We start from the raw sequence: 13508 nt of genomic DNA on the forward strand, positions 1-13508 counted from the left end.
TGTGATATCAGGAGCTGGCCAGTGTTTTTGCAGGGAGGGTTGGAGAAGGAAGCATAACCAGTTCTAAACTCCACTGTCCTCTGCTGAATTATGCCCATCCCTTCCTCAGTGGAACAGAAAGGGGAACAGATGCATTTTCTAAACCAGGGAGCTCTCCAAGGAAGCCTCAGACCTGATATGCCCTGATTGCAGACGTCTGGCCCCAGTGGTCTTACTCTCTCACTAACCTCACCAACCTGTCTCTGTCTGTTCCCTTCCCTCTTCTCCCTCTTAAAGCATAAATAAGAGATGCTGTGGTTTGAGAAAAGAACAGGGTCTGGAGCCCCGCAGACTGGCTGGAGTCCTGGCTGCAATGCTTCAAAGCCCCGGGAGCCTCAATTTCGTCACCTGTTGGTGGGACAGGTGCCCTCCCTGAAGGGTGGTTAAGCAGCTCAGAGACCTTGTACCTGGGGCATTGAGGCAGAGTCTGGCATATGGGAGGGTCTCAGGTATGGCTGTAACCAGGCACTCCAGGCCAGCAAGGTTCAACTTCTCCTCCTGAGGGAAGGGAGGAAATGAGGCTGAGGGATGTGTTCCTCAATTTCTAGCTTTTCTCTTTTGGATCCAGTTCTTCTGTTCATTCCCTGTTATCCTCTGTCTTCCTGGGCCTCAGTTGTCCCATCTGAAAAATGGGTACAGCTAGATTCCCTCTTTGTTCTATCAGGCTATTGTGAGGCTCAGGGCAGGCGGGCAGTTTATAAACACTCCATGCTGATATCACAACGGATCTGATTCCTGATTCCTGCCTCACCCGTTTACCAGCCATGGAACATGGCCTGTCTATGCCTCAGTTTCATCTGTAAAATGGAACAAACAATAGTCCCTCTTCCACATGGAGTGGTTGCGAACGGCACCTGAGGTAGAATAAGCACCTAGTAAAATTTAGAGGACCGGGTGCAGTGGCTCACACCCAGCACTTTGAGAGGCCTAAGGTCAGGAGCTGGAGACCAGCCAGGGCAATATAGCGAGATCCCATCTTTACAAAAAATTTAAAAATTAGGTGGGCATAGTGGCCCACACCTGTAATCCCGGCTACTCAGGAGGCTTAGGTGAGAGGACTGGTTGAGCACACGAGCTTGAGGCTGCAGGGAGCTGTGATCACACCACTGCACTCTAGCTTGGGCGACAGAGCAGATCCTGTTTTGGAAAAAAACAAACCCAAAAAAACAGCTTAGAGACCGTGATGGTTACCAGTAGACAGGAGGCGGGGGCAGGATGGGGAGTGGTCTGCAAGGAAGGGGTGCTGGCCTGTGGAGGCTTCTAGATGGTTCTTCCAAGCCCTAAGGACGGTTTCCAGCATCTGAGGTGCCTAAGGCTGCTGGAAGCTCTCCTTTCCTCTGCCACCTTCCCTTAAATCTGCAGCTGATGTGTTTGGGCTGGGCTGGACAACAGCAGCTTCGGGGTCATCTGCAGAGCCACTGCGTGGGTGGCAGGGCCAGTGTGACCGGCCCGAGTCTCTCTTCTCCCCTCACCCCACCTGCCCCCAAGCCTGGCTGTTGTTTGAAACCTCCCTGGCCCCACTCCCAGCTCGGCCCCTGCCACCTGGGAACCAAACTGATAATCCTTCTTAGAGGCTAAAAATAGCCCTGGATTGGGGAACAGAAAGAGAATGGGGCTTTGTACTGACACGGGAGGTGGGTTGGGGGGAATGAGCAGAGGATCCCCCCCGCTCCAGGGGTCTGAGCGAGAAGGACTGGTCCCCACGGCTTCCTGAACCCCCAAGGACTCCGGCACTGCTCAGCAGATCAGAGTTATGCACATAGGTTTGTTTTGTTTTGCTTTCAATCTAGCTGGAAATACAGGACTATGTCCTGGGTTGTGAAAAAGGGAATTAATTCAGATCCCAGATGTCTGGGCCTCCCAGAGATGAAAACACACACACACACGTGCATATATTGACTCACTCACCCGCCCCTGCAGCCTGGCCTGCTGTCTGGGGTCACCTGATTCCTGCAGCCAGAGGCTCAGATGGGAGCACGTGATGTTCTGGAAGGAAGGGGGCTGTTTGCAGATAACCACAGCCTGCCTCTGCACCCGGTCCTGGCTGTCCCTTCCAGATGGCCCTGTGTCTTCCACTCTGAGCCTCTATGAGTAGGGGCCTCACACAGGGTGCTAGTGACCAGAGATGCCACCAGTTGAGGTACCACTCCCCCCAAAGACTCCAAGGTGGACCTCTAGTCCAAGGTTCCGCCTTACCTGAGCCCCTTATTTCTGGACACATTCTTGCCCTCTACATTCTGGTCCTGCTGCCTCCCCAGCTTAATCCACAGCAACTGCTACTTGCTGGGCTTCCAACTCACCAAGCTCACTTGTACCATGTTTGCACCCCAGACAGTCACATACATGTCTGACTGTGTCATCATTCATATCTCAGCTCAAATGTCACCTCCTCCAAGAAGTCTTCTCAGACTACCACCAGAGAGGCCACCATATTATTCTGTCTCCTGATCCTGTGTAGTTCCTTCAAGCCTCTTGTCCCAGTTGATCTGTTTCATTGGGGTGCCTTCTTCACCCCAAGGCATAAGTTTCATGAAAGAAAGTGGTTTGAGTCACAGCTGTATTCTCAGAGCTTCAGATAGGGCTGGACACATTAGATGCCAACTAAATGTTTGCTACATGGATGAGTAGAATAGACAGATGGACAGGTGGGAGGGTGCAAGGACGTTAGCTCAGGTGGTCAAACTCTCTAGAAAAATAACCCACCCTTAATAGGCATGGTTGGATTGATCTCCATAAACATTCTCATAAAGGAAACTTGGGAACTGGGAAGCCCAACACGCAAAGCAAGAAGTGACTGGATACAGATCACAGGTCACTCAGTCAGCAAGGGGCAGAGTCAAGGCTAGAAGCTCCCTTGGGTGAGGAGGGGGCTGCTTTGCCCCCACAGTGGGCTCAGGGTTCATAGGATCCTGTGGAGGCCTCCCCAGGCCTACCTCTGCTGATTCAAGTTTCCCCAAAAAGCAAGCTTCTCCTTCTATTTGCCCTGTAAGCTCTCAGGGTACTAGGAGCTCAGCATGCAATTTTTGAGATGGAGTTTTGCTTTTGTTGCCCAGGCTGGAGTGCAGCAGCGCAATCTCGGCTCACTGCAACCTCTGCCTCCTGGGTTCAAGCAATTCTTTTGCCTCAGTTACCCGAATAACTAGGATTACAGGTGTTTGCCATCACGCCTGGATAATTTTTGTATTTTTAGTAGAGTTGGGGTTTCACCATGCTGGCCAGGCTGGTTTCGAACTCCTGACCTCAAGTGATCCATCTACAGCGGCCTCCCAAAGTGCTGGGATTACAGGTGTAAGCCACCATGGCTGGCCACAATTTTTCTTTCTTAAAGAGATAGGGTCTCGTTCTGTTGCCCAGACTGGAGTGCAGTGGCACCATCGCAGCTCACTGCAGCCTTGAACTCTTGGACTTAAGTGATCCTCCTGCCTCAGCCTTCCAAGCAGCTGGGACCACAGGAGCATGCCATCACACCCAGCTCCTTTTTGTTAGATAGGGTCTCGGTATGCTGTCCAGGCTGGTCTTGCACTCCTGGTCTTGAGCCATTCTCCCACTATGGCTTCCTAAGGTGCTAGGATTACAGACACAAGCCACCACACCCAGCCTCCGCATGAAATTTCTTAACGTCTATGCCCCTGGCAGCTCAGGAGCCTCGGTAAACTGGGCCATGCCCCCTGAGTATCCCCAGCCTCCTTCCCTATTCCACCTTCTTGGAACCATTCCCTGGCAACCATCTCTCCTATCAGCCCCCTCAAAAGCTACAACCAATACTGGACCATGAGGATCCCCCAGCAGGTGCCCGCCCAGCTCTGGCCTGGTGCTGGCTGCGGGAAAGAAGTGAAGAGGGGCCTCCACCTCCTCACCCTTCTGGAATCATCTCTGTCTTCTGCAGCTCTATTCAAGCTCTGGTTATCTCAGCCCCATGCCATCCAGATGCCATGATTCCCAAGACCAGCCCAAGCCCCCAGGCCTCTGCACCAGTGCTCTTTTTCCGACACGCCTCCACCCTCTTCCCTGGGCCGGTTCACACTTGCCTTTCAAGTCCTGGATCAGATTTAAATCCCTATTTAAGAGGCCTCCCCTGCTCTTCCTACATTAGGCAGAGCCCCCTCCCCAGCCAATCCCCTCCCTCCCCTAGGGCTTTCTTCGGAGCCAGCCCTGGCTCCCTAGAGGTTGGAGTACTCAAGTCGGCCTCTAAGTCTCTCCCCAATAAGTGACGGTCAGGCCAGGGTGAGACCTCCAGGGGCCCCCAGCATCCCAGAGTAAGTGGGGAGGTCCATCAGGGAGGCCTCAAGGCTGAGGGAAGAGAGAGGATCTGATCTCTGGGGGTTGGAGGGAAAGAATGAACAGTCCCCAGCCCCAAAGGTGGCGTAGTGGGGCAGGGCTAGTGGTGGGGGATTAGCATCTGATTGTTACTCAGAGACAGGATTAAGTATACGTGTGGGAGTGTGAGGGGAGCCCACTTGGGCTATTACTGGTAAAAAAAAAAAAAAAAAAAAAAAAAGTAAAAATAAAAACAGCATTATGGTAGTACAATCAACAGGCAAGAAGCTGTACATGTTTAAAGTGTGAGATCCAACACTTTTTTTTTTTTTTGAGATGGAGTCTCGCTCTGTCACCCAGGCTGGAGTGCAATGGCGTGATCTAGGTTCACTGCAAGCTCCACCTCCAGGTTCAAGCAATTCTCCTGCCTCAGCCTCCCACGTAGCTGGGATTACAGGCACGTACCACCACGCCCAGCTAATTTTGTGTTTTTAGTAGAGATGAGGCTTCTCTACGTTGGCCAGGCTGCTCTTGAACTCCTGACCTCAGGTGATCCGCCCACCTCAGCCTCCCAAAGTGCTGGGATTACAGGCGTGAGCCACCACACCTGGCCTACCTTTTTCTTTTTTTTTTGAGATGGAGTCTCTATTGCCCAGGCTGGAATGCAGTGGCATGATCTTGGCTCACTGCAACCTCCACTTCCCGGGTTGAAGTGATCCTCTTCCCTCAGCCTCCTGAGTAGCTGGGATCACAGGCATCCACTACCATGCATGGCTAATTTTTTTGTGTGTTTTTAGTGGACATGGGGTTTCACCACGTTGGCCAGGCTGCTCTTGAACTCCTGACCTCAGGTGATCTGCCCGCCTCCGCCTCCTGAAGTGCTGAGATTACAGGCATGAGCCACGGCACCTAGGAGATCCAACACATTTTGACATAGGTACACACCCATGAAATCAGCCTCTCAATCAAGATAATGAACAGGACGCTGGAGGCTGGGTGAGCTATACCTAGTCCAGCAGCCTTTACCAGGTCCAAGGTAACAGGATCTTTATCTATAATCGTCTCTATGTTCCTGGGGCAGATAACTGTGAGAGAACTAACAGCAAGGTGCCTTGCAAGCCAAGAAATAAACAGATTTCTTTTTCCCTTTTCCTTTTTTTTTTTTTTTTTTTTGAGACAGAGTCTCGCTCTGTTGCCCAGGCTGGAGTGCAGTGGCATGATCTCGGCTCACTGCAACCTCCACCTCTCGGGTTCAAGCGATACTACTGCCTCAGCCACCTTGAGTAGCTGGAATTACAGGTCCATGCCATGATGCCCGGCTAATTTTTGTATTTTTAGTAGAGACAGGGTTTCTCCATGTTGGCCAGGCTGGTCTCAAACTCCTGGCCTCGAGTGATCCACCTGCCTTAGCTTCCCAAAGTGCTGGGATTACAGGCATGAGCCACTGCACCCAGTCCCGTTTTTTCTTTTTTTTAAAGACAGTATCTGGCTCTGTTGCTCAGGCTGGAGTGCAGTGGTGAGATTGCAGCTTATTGCTACCTCTGCCTCTTGGGCCTAAGTGATCCTCCCATCTCAGCCTCCCAAGTAGCTAGGACTATACAGGTGGGTGCCACCACGCCCAGCTAATTTTTGTACTGTTTTGTAGAGGTGGGATTTCACCATGTTGCCCAGGCTGGGCTCAAGCGATCCTCTTGCCTTGGCCTCCCAAAGTGCTGGGATTACAGGCATGAATCACCGCGCCCAGCCATAAGCAGAAATTTGACCCAAACACTTGGGAAAGTTGAAGAAAACCTTGCTAACGCATATGTCATGTTAGGAAACTCTTTCTCGATCTGAACTAACAAAACTGTGGTACACCAAACAACAAGTTATGAAATAGGACACGTAAAACCTTTTCAACTAGAAGGTATTTAGTTTTGTTTTTGTTTTGCGATAGGGTCTTGCTCTGTTGCCCAGGCTGGACTACAGTGGCACGATCACAGCTCACTGCAGCCTCAACCCCTCAGGGCTCGGCTCAGGTGATCCTCCCATCTCAGTCTCCTGAGTATCTGGAACCACAGACACACGCCACCAGCCTGCCTAATTTTAATATTCTTTATAGAGATGGCGGGGAGGGTCTCACTATGTTGCCTGGGCTAGTCTCAAACTCCTAGGTTCAAGCAGTCCTCCCGCCTCAGCTTCCCAAAGTGCTGGGATTATAGGCATGAGCCACCACAGCCAGCCTGAACTAGAAGATTTATTTTTATTTTTTGACAGGGTTTCTCTATGATGGCCAGGCTGGTCTCGAACTCCTGACCTCAGGTGATCCACCTCCCTCGGCCTCCCAAAGTGCTGGGATTATAGGCATTAGCCACCATGCCTGGCCTGAACTAGAAGTTTTAAAACAGCAAATGGGGTAATAAAAGCAAAGACGGCCAGGGGCAGTGGCTCACACCTGTAATCCCAGCACATTGGGAGGCTGAGGCAGGTGGATCACCTGAGGTTAGGAGTTTGAGACTAGCCTGACCACATGGCGAAACCTCGTCTCTATTAGGCCGGGTGCAGTGGCTCACACCTGTAATCCCAGCACTTTGGGAGGCCGAGGGGGGCAGATCACGAGGTCAGGAGATTAAGACCATCCCAGCAAACATGGTGAAACCCCGTCTCTACTAAAAATACAAAAATTAGCCAGGCATGGTGCTATGTGCCTGTAATCCCAGCTACTTGGGAGACTGAGGCAGGAGAATCACTTCAGCCTGGGAGGCAGAGGTTGCAGTAAGCCGAGATCGCACCATTGTAGCCTGGGCAACAAGAGCGAAACTCTGTCTCAAAAAAAAAAAAAAAAAAAAAAAAAAAAAGGAAGAAAAAGAGGAGGAAGATACAACATGGATAAACCTTGAGGACGTTATGTTGAATGAAATAAACCAGTCACAAGAGGACAAATCCTGTATGATTCCACTTATACAAGGTCTCTAGAGTAGTCCCATTCATAGAGACAGAAAGTAGCATGGGACCAGGTGCGGTGGCTCACGCCTGTAATCCCAGCACTATGAGATGCCGAGGCGGGCGGATCACCTGAGGTCAGGAGTTCGAGACCAGCCTGGCCAACATGGTGAAACCCCGTCTCTACTAAAAATACAAAAAGTAGCCGGGCATGGTGGCGGGCACCTGTGGTCCCAGCTACTCGGGAAGCTGAGGCAGGACAATCACTTGAACTCAGAAGGCAGAGGTTCCAGTGAGCTGAGACTGCACCACTGCACTCCAGCCTGGGCAACAGAGCAAGACTCAGTCTCAAAAAAACAAAAACAAAAACTATCTGAAAGCTCTAATGCTGCAATATCCAGGATGGTAGCCATTAGCTATGTGTGCCCATTTAAATTTAAATACATTAAAATTAGTTAGGTTGATCTCTGTGGCTCACGCCTGTAATCCCAGCATTCTGGGAGGCTGAGGCAGGCAGATCACCTGAGGTCAGGAGTGCGAGACCAGCCTGGCCAACATGGTGAAAGCCCGTCTCTACTAAAATACAAAAAATTAGCTGGGCATGGTGGTACGTGCCTGTAATCCCAGCTACTCGGGAGGCTGAGGCAGGAGAATCACTTGAACCTGGGAGGTGGAAGTTGCAGTGAGCTGAGATCGCACCACTGTACTCCAGCCTGGGTGACAGAGCAAGACTCCGCCTAAATAAAATAAAATAAAATAAAATAAAATAAAATTAGCTGGGTGTGGTGGCTTTTGCCTGTAATCCCAGGCTGAAGTTGGAGGATTGCTTGAGGCCAGGAATTTGAGACCAGGCTGGACAACATAGACAGACCCCCATCTCTTAAAAAAAATAAAATAAAAATATTCAGGCTGGCTGCGGTGGCTCATGTCTGTAACCCCAGCACTTTGGGAGGTCAAGGCGGGAGGATCATGTGAGCCCAGGAGTTTAAGACCAGCCTGGACAACACAGTGAAACCTCACCTCCACTTCAAAAAAAAAAAAAAAATCAGCAAGGCCTGGTGGTGTCTGCCTGTAGTCCTAGTTACTCAGGAGGCTGAGGTGGAAGGATGACAAGCCTGGGAGATCTAGCCTGCAGGGAGCTGTGATCACACCACCACACTCTTTAACCTGGGCAACAGAGTGAGACCCTGTCTCAAAAAAAAAAAAAAAAAAAAAAGGTTTAAATAAAATGGTTTTAATAAATATGTTGCCCTAACAACATTTGTATGCTCAATAGCCACATGTAGCCAGTGGCTACCACTTTGGACGGTACAGATATGGAACATTTCCATCATTGTAGAAAGTTTTAGGCCAGGTATGTTGGCTCACGCCTGTAATCCCAGTACTTTGGGAGGTTGAGGTGGGCGGATCACCTGAGGTCGGAAATTTGAGACCAGCCTGACCAATAAGGAGAAACCATCTTTACTAATAATATGAAAAAATTAGCCGGGCGTGGTGGCACATGCCTGTGATCCCAGCTACTAGGGAGGATGAGGCAGGAGAATCGCTTGAACCTGGGAGGCACAGGTTGCGGTGAGCCAAGATGGTGCCATTGCACTCCAGCCTGGGCAACAAGAGGGAAACTCCATCTCAAAGAAAAAAAAAAAGAAAAAAAGAAAAGAAAAGAAAATTCTACTGGAGGCCGGGTGTGGTGGCTCATGCCTATAATCCCAGCACTTTAGGAGGCTGAAGTGGGCAGATCACGAGGTCAGGAGATCGAGACCATCCTGGCTAACATGGTGAAACCCCGTCTCTACTAAAAATACAAAAACTTAGCTGGGCGTGGTGGCGGCACCTGTAGTCCCAGCTACTCGGGAGGCTGAGGCAGGAGAATCACTTGAACCCAGAAGGCGGAGGTTGCAGTGAGCCAAGATTGCGCCACTGTACTCCAGCCTGGGCGACAGAGCAAGATTCTGTCTCAAAAAAAAAAAAAGAAAAAAGAAATAAAATTCTACTGGACAGTATCACTCTAGAGAGAAAAGACAAGTAGCAGTTGGAAGGGAATCTATAAATGGAAGAAAGAAATGGCACTGGGTGAGTTTCTCATTTGGATTGCTATTCATTGGAGATAAAAACTGGCTTAAAGATTAAGAGGATAGGGCTGGGTGTGGTGGCTCATACCTATAATGCCACTGCTTTGGGAGGCTGAGGTGGGAGGATTACTTGAGGCTAGGAGTTTGAGACCAGCTTTGGCAACATAGTGAGACCCTGTCTCTACCAAAAAAAAAAAAGAAAGAAAGAAAAAAGAAAAAGCTGGGTTAAGTGATACATGCCTGTAGTCCCAGCTACTCAGGAGGCTGAGGTAGGAGGATCCTTTGAGCCCAGAAGCTATGATTGCACCACTGCACTCCAGCCTGGGAGAGCAAGAGAGACTGTCTCTTAAAAAAAAGAAAAAGAAAAAGAAAAAGAAAGAAAGAAAGAAGGAAAGAAAGAAAGAAAGGAAGGAAGGAAGGAAGAAAAGAAAAGAAAAGAAAAAAAAGAAAAGAAAAGAAAAGAAAAGAAAAGAAAAGAAAAGAAAAGAAAAGAAAAGAAAAGGAGCCAGAGCCCCATATTCTACATTAAAAGTCTGAGTACATCTCTTGCTGACCCTTAGCCCATGGATATTGGATGTACTCCAAATAGCCCTGCTGAGGCTAACAGAACCAGGCCGAGATTTCATCCACTACCCACCACAGAAGAAACAGACTTTAGAGTCTGAGTCCAGCCAGGTTAACTGCCTGATAAAAAATAAATGTTAAAAAATCAATGTTCTTCAAAGGAACATAACAGAATCCAGAGACTCTGCAACATATCTTCCACAATGTCCAGAACTCAATCCAAAATTACTCGACATCTCACAATATAGGAAAACAGGACCCATGCTCAGGAAAGAACGAAGTTAAAGGAGACTGGCCCTGAAGTAACCCAGATGTTGGAATTAGCAGAAAGGTCTTTGAGGCAGCTATTATGTCTGTAACTCCAGCACTTTGAGAGGCCAAGGTGGGTGGATCACAAGAGCTCAGAAGTTCAAGACCAGTTGAGCAACATGGTGAAACACTGTCGCTACAAAAAATACAAAAATTAGCTGAGCATGGTGGCATAAGCCAGTAGTCCCAGCTACTTGGGGGGGCTGAGGTAGGAGGATCGCTTGAGCCCAAGAGGTTGAGGCTGCAGTGAGCTGTGATTGATTGCACTACTGCATTCCAGCCTGGGCAACATAGTGAGACCCTGTCTCAAAAACAAACAAACAAAACAAAACAAAAAACAAATGGAAATTCTAAAATTTAAAAATATAGACTATCTGAAATTTTAAAATTCACTGTGTGGGCTTGATAGCAGATTGGAGATGACAAAAGAAAGTGTTAACAAATTTAAAGACAGATTGATAGCAAATATCCAAACTGAAGAACAGAGAAAAAAAAAGTTTAAGTAAAAATGGATAGTGGTAATGGTTGCACAACACTTTGAATGTACTTAATACTACTAAGTTGCACACTTAAACATGGTTAAAATGGTTAATTTCATATTACATATATTTTGCCTCAATTTAGAAAGTGTATAGAGCCTTGGTATTTTCTGGATGATATCAAAAGGTCTAACTTATGGCTGGGCATGGTGGCTCCCGCCTGTAATCCCAGCACTGTAGGAGACTGAAGTGGGCAGATCACTTGAGGTCAGGAGTTTGAGACCAGTCTGGCCAATATGGTGAAACCCTGTCTCTAACAAAATACAAAAATTAGCTTGGCTTGGTGGCGTGTGCCATTGAGGGGGAGGAAGAAGGGTGGCGGGGGAGGAGGAAGGGTGGGGGAGGAGGAGGAAGGGTAGGGGGAGGAGGGGGAGGAAGAGGGGGAGGAGGAGGTTGAAGAAGAGGAGGGGGAAGAGGAGGGGGAGGAGGGGGAAGAGGGGAGGAGGGGAACAGGAGGAGGACTAGGGGGAAGAGGGGGAGGACAAGGGGGAGGAGGAGGAGGACGGAGAGGACAAGAAGGAAGAGAGAAGGAAGAGAGGGGGAGGAGGAGGAGGAGAAGGGGGAGGAGGGGAGAAGGAAAGAAGAAAATAAAGAAGAGGAAGGCTATAAAGGTACAGTCCACATTCACGTAAGTCGTTATGCTAGGGAGCTGGTCGGGGTTGGGATGGGAGCCAGTGAACCTGTCTTGTGTTTTACTGATCATAGCTCACTGCAGCCTCCACTTCCTGAGCTCAGGTGATCCTCCCAGCTCAGCTCCCCAAGTAGCTGGGATTACAGGTGTGCACCACCTCGCCCGGCTAATGTTTTAATTTTTTGTAGAGATGGGGTTTCACCATGTTGCCAGGCTGGTCTCAAACTCTTAGGCGATCTGCCTGCCTTAGCCTCCAAAAGTACTGGGGTTACAGGCATGAACCACCACAGTCTTGCTCTGTCGCCCAGGCTGGAGTGCAGTGACGCAATCTTGGCTCATAGCAAGCTTCGCCTCCTGGGTTCACGCTTTCTCCTGTCTCAGCCTCCCAAGTAGCTGGGACTACAGGAGTCGGCCACCATGCCTGGCTAATTTTTTGTATTTTTAGTAGAGATGTGATTTCACTGCATTATCCAGGATGGTCTCAATCTCCTGACCGCGTGATCCACCCGCCTTGGCCTCCCAAAGTGCTAGGATTACAGGCGTGAGCCACCACGCCTGGCCTATAAAGAGTGGGTTTAAGGGTGACTTCTTAAAAAAAATTTTTTTTGAGACGGAGTTTTGTTCCTGTTGCCCAGGCTAGAGTGCAATGGCAGGATCTCAGCTCATTGCAACCTCCGCCTCCCGGGTTCAAGCAATTCTCCTGCCTCAGCCTGCTGAGTAGCTGGGATTACAGGCGCCCACCACCATGCCCAACTAATTTTTTGTATTTTTAGCAGAGATGGGGTTTCACCATGCTGGCCAGGCTGGTCTCGAACTACTGGCCTCAGGTCATCTGCCTGCCTAGGCCTCCCAAAGTGCTGGGATTACAGGTGTGATCCACCATGACTGGCTGACTTATTAAAATTTTTTTTTTAAATTGTGGTAAAATACTCATAACGTTTATCATTAATTGTGTTTAATTATACACTTCAGTGGCATTAAATATCTCACATGGTTGTGTAACCATAACCACCATCCATCTCCGGAATTCTTTCAGGTTGCAAAACTGAAACTGGCCAGGCGCGGTGGCTCACACCTGTAATCCTAGCACTTTGGGAGGCCGAGGCGGACGGATCATGAGGTGAAGAGATCAAGACCATCCTGGCCAACATGGTGAAACCCTGTCTGCACTAAAAATACAAAAATTGGCTGGGCGTGGTGGCACGCACCTGTAATCCCAGCTACTCTGGAGGCTGAGGCAGGAGAATCGCTTGAACCCGGGAGGCAGAGGTTACAGTAAGCTGAGATCACGACACTACACTCCAGCTCAGTAACAGTGAAACTCCATCTCAAAACAACAACAAAAAACCTGAAACTCCATGCCCAATAATCAATAATTCGCTGTTCCCTCTCCTCTGGCATCCACCATTCTACTTTCTCTATGAATCTGGTGACGCAAGGGGCCTCATATAAGTGGAATCACACAGTATTTGCCCTTTTGTGACTGGCTTATTTCACTTACCATAATGTCCTCAAGGTTCATCCATATGACGTTTCACCCTTCCCTTTTAAGGCTGAATCAGGCTGGGTGCAGTGACTCACGCCTGTAATCCCAGCACTTTGGGAGGCTGAGGCGGGTGGATCATTTGAAGTCAGGAGTTCAAGACCAACCTGGGCAACATGGTGAAACCCAGTCTCCACTAAAAATGCAAAAATTAGCTGGGTGGGGTGGTTCACGCCTGTAAGTCCCAGATGCTTGGAAGGCTGAGGCATGAGAATTGCTTGAGCCAAGATCAAGGCGGAGGTTGCAGTGAGCTGAGATCGTGCCACTGCACTCCAGCCTGAATGACAGAGTGAGACTCTGTCTCAAGGAAAAAGAAAAAAAGGCCGAATCATATTCCAGTGTATGTATATATTAAGAGTGACTTTTTAAATAGAAAATTATAGTACAAGGAAATGAAAAGGTTTCCATTGAAGGTATGGTCGATACAGGAGACGGGCTGAGAGGGGCATTTTTTGGTAGGGAATGAGCCGCTTACCCCCACCTCACTACTTAAGAAACCAATTCTCTTTTTTTTTTTTTGAGACAGAGTTTCACTCTTGTTGCCCAGGTTGGAGTGCAATGGCGCAATCTTGGCTCACTGCAACCTCAGCCTCCCGGGTTTAAGTGATTCTCCTGCCTCAGCCTCCCGAGTC

At 49.1% G+C, this 13508-nt stretch overlaps 1 protein-coding gene across 3 annotated transcripts in view; it reads right to left on the reverse strand.

Annotated features, from left to right (window-relative positions):
• Positions 1 to 13508, reverse strand: part of LOC140711918 (ceramide synthase 4-like) — a 42770-nt gene that overhangs the window by 14184 nt on the left and 15078 nt on the right. Inside the window, exon 1 of one of the 3 annotated variants that reach the window (XM_073017017.1) lies at positions 447 to 470. The exons of the other annotated variants lie outside the window; for them this stretch is intronic. The gene's annotated coding sequence lies outside the window, so the exon portion shown is untranslated. Of the gene's footprint in view, positions 1 to 446; positions 471 to 13508 lie in introns of those variants that run through there. 3 annotated transcript variants of the gene reach the window in all.

This window comes from Chlorocebus sabaeus, chromosome 6 (assembly GCF_047675955.1).
Source record: "Chlorocebus sabaeus isolate Y175 chromosome 6, mChlSab1.0.hap1, whole genome shotgun sequence".
Classification (NCBI taxonomy): domain Eukaryota; kingdom Metazoa; phylum Chordata; class Mammalia; order Primates; family Cercopithecidae; genus Chlorocebus; species Chlorocebus sabaeus.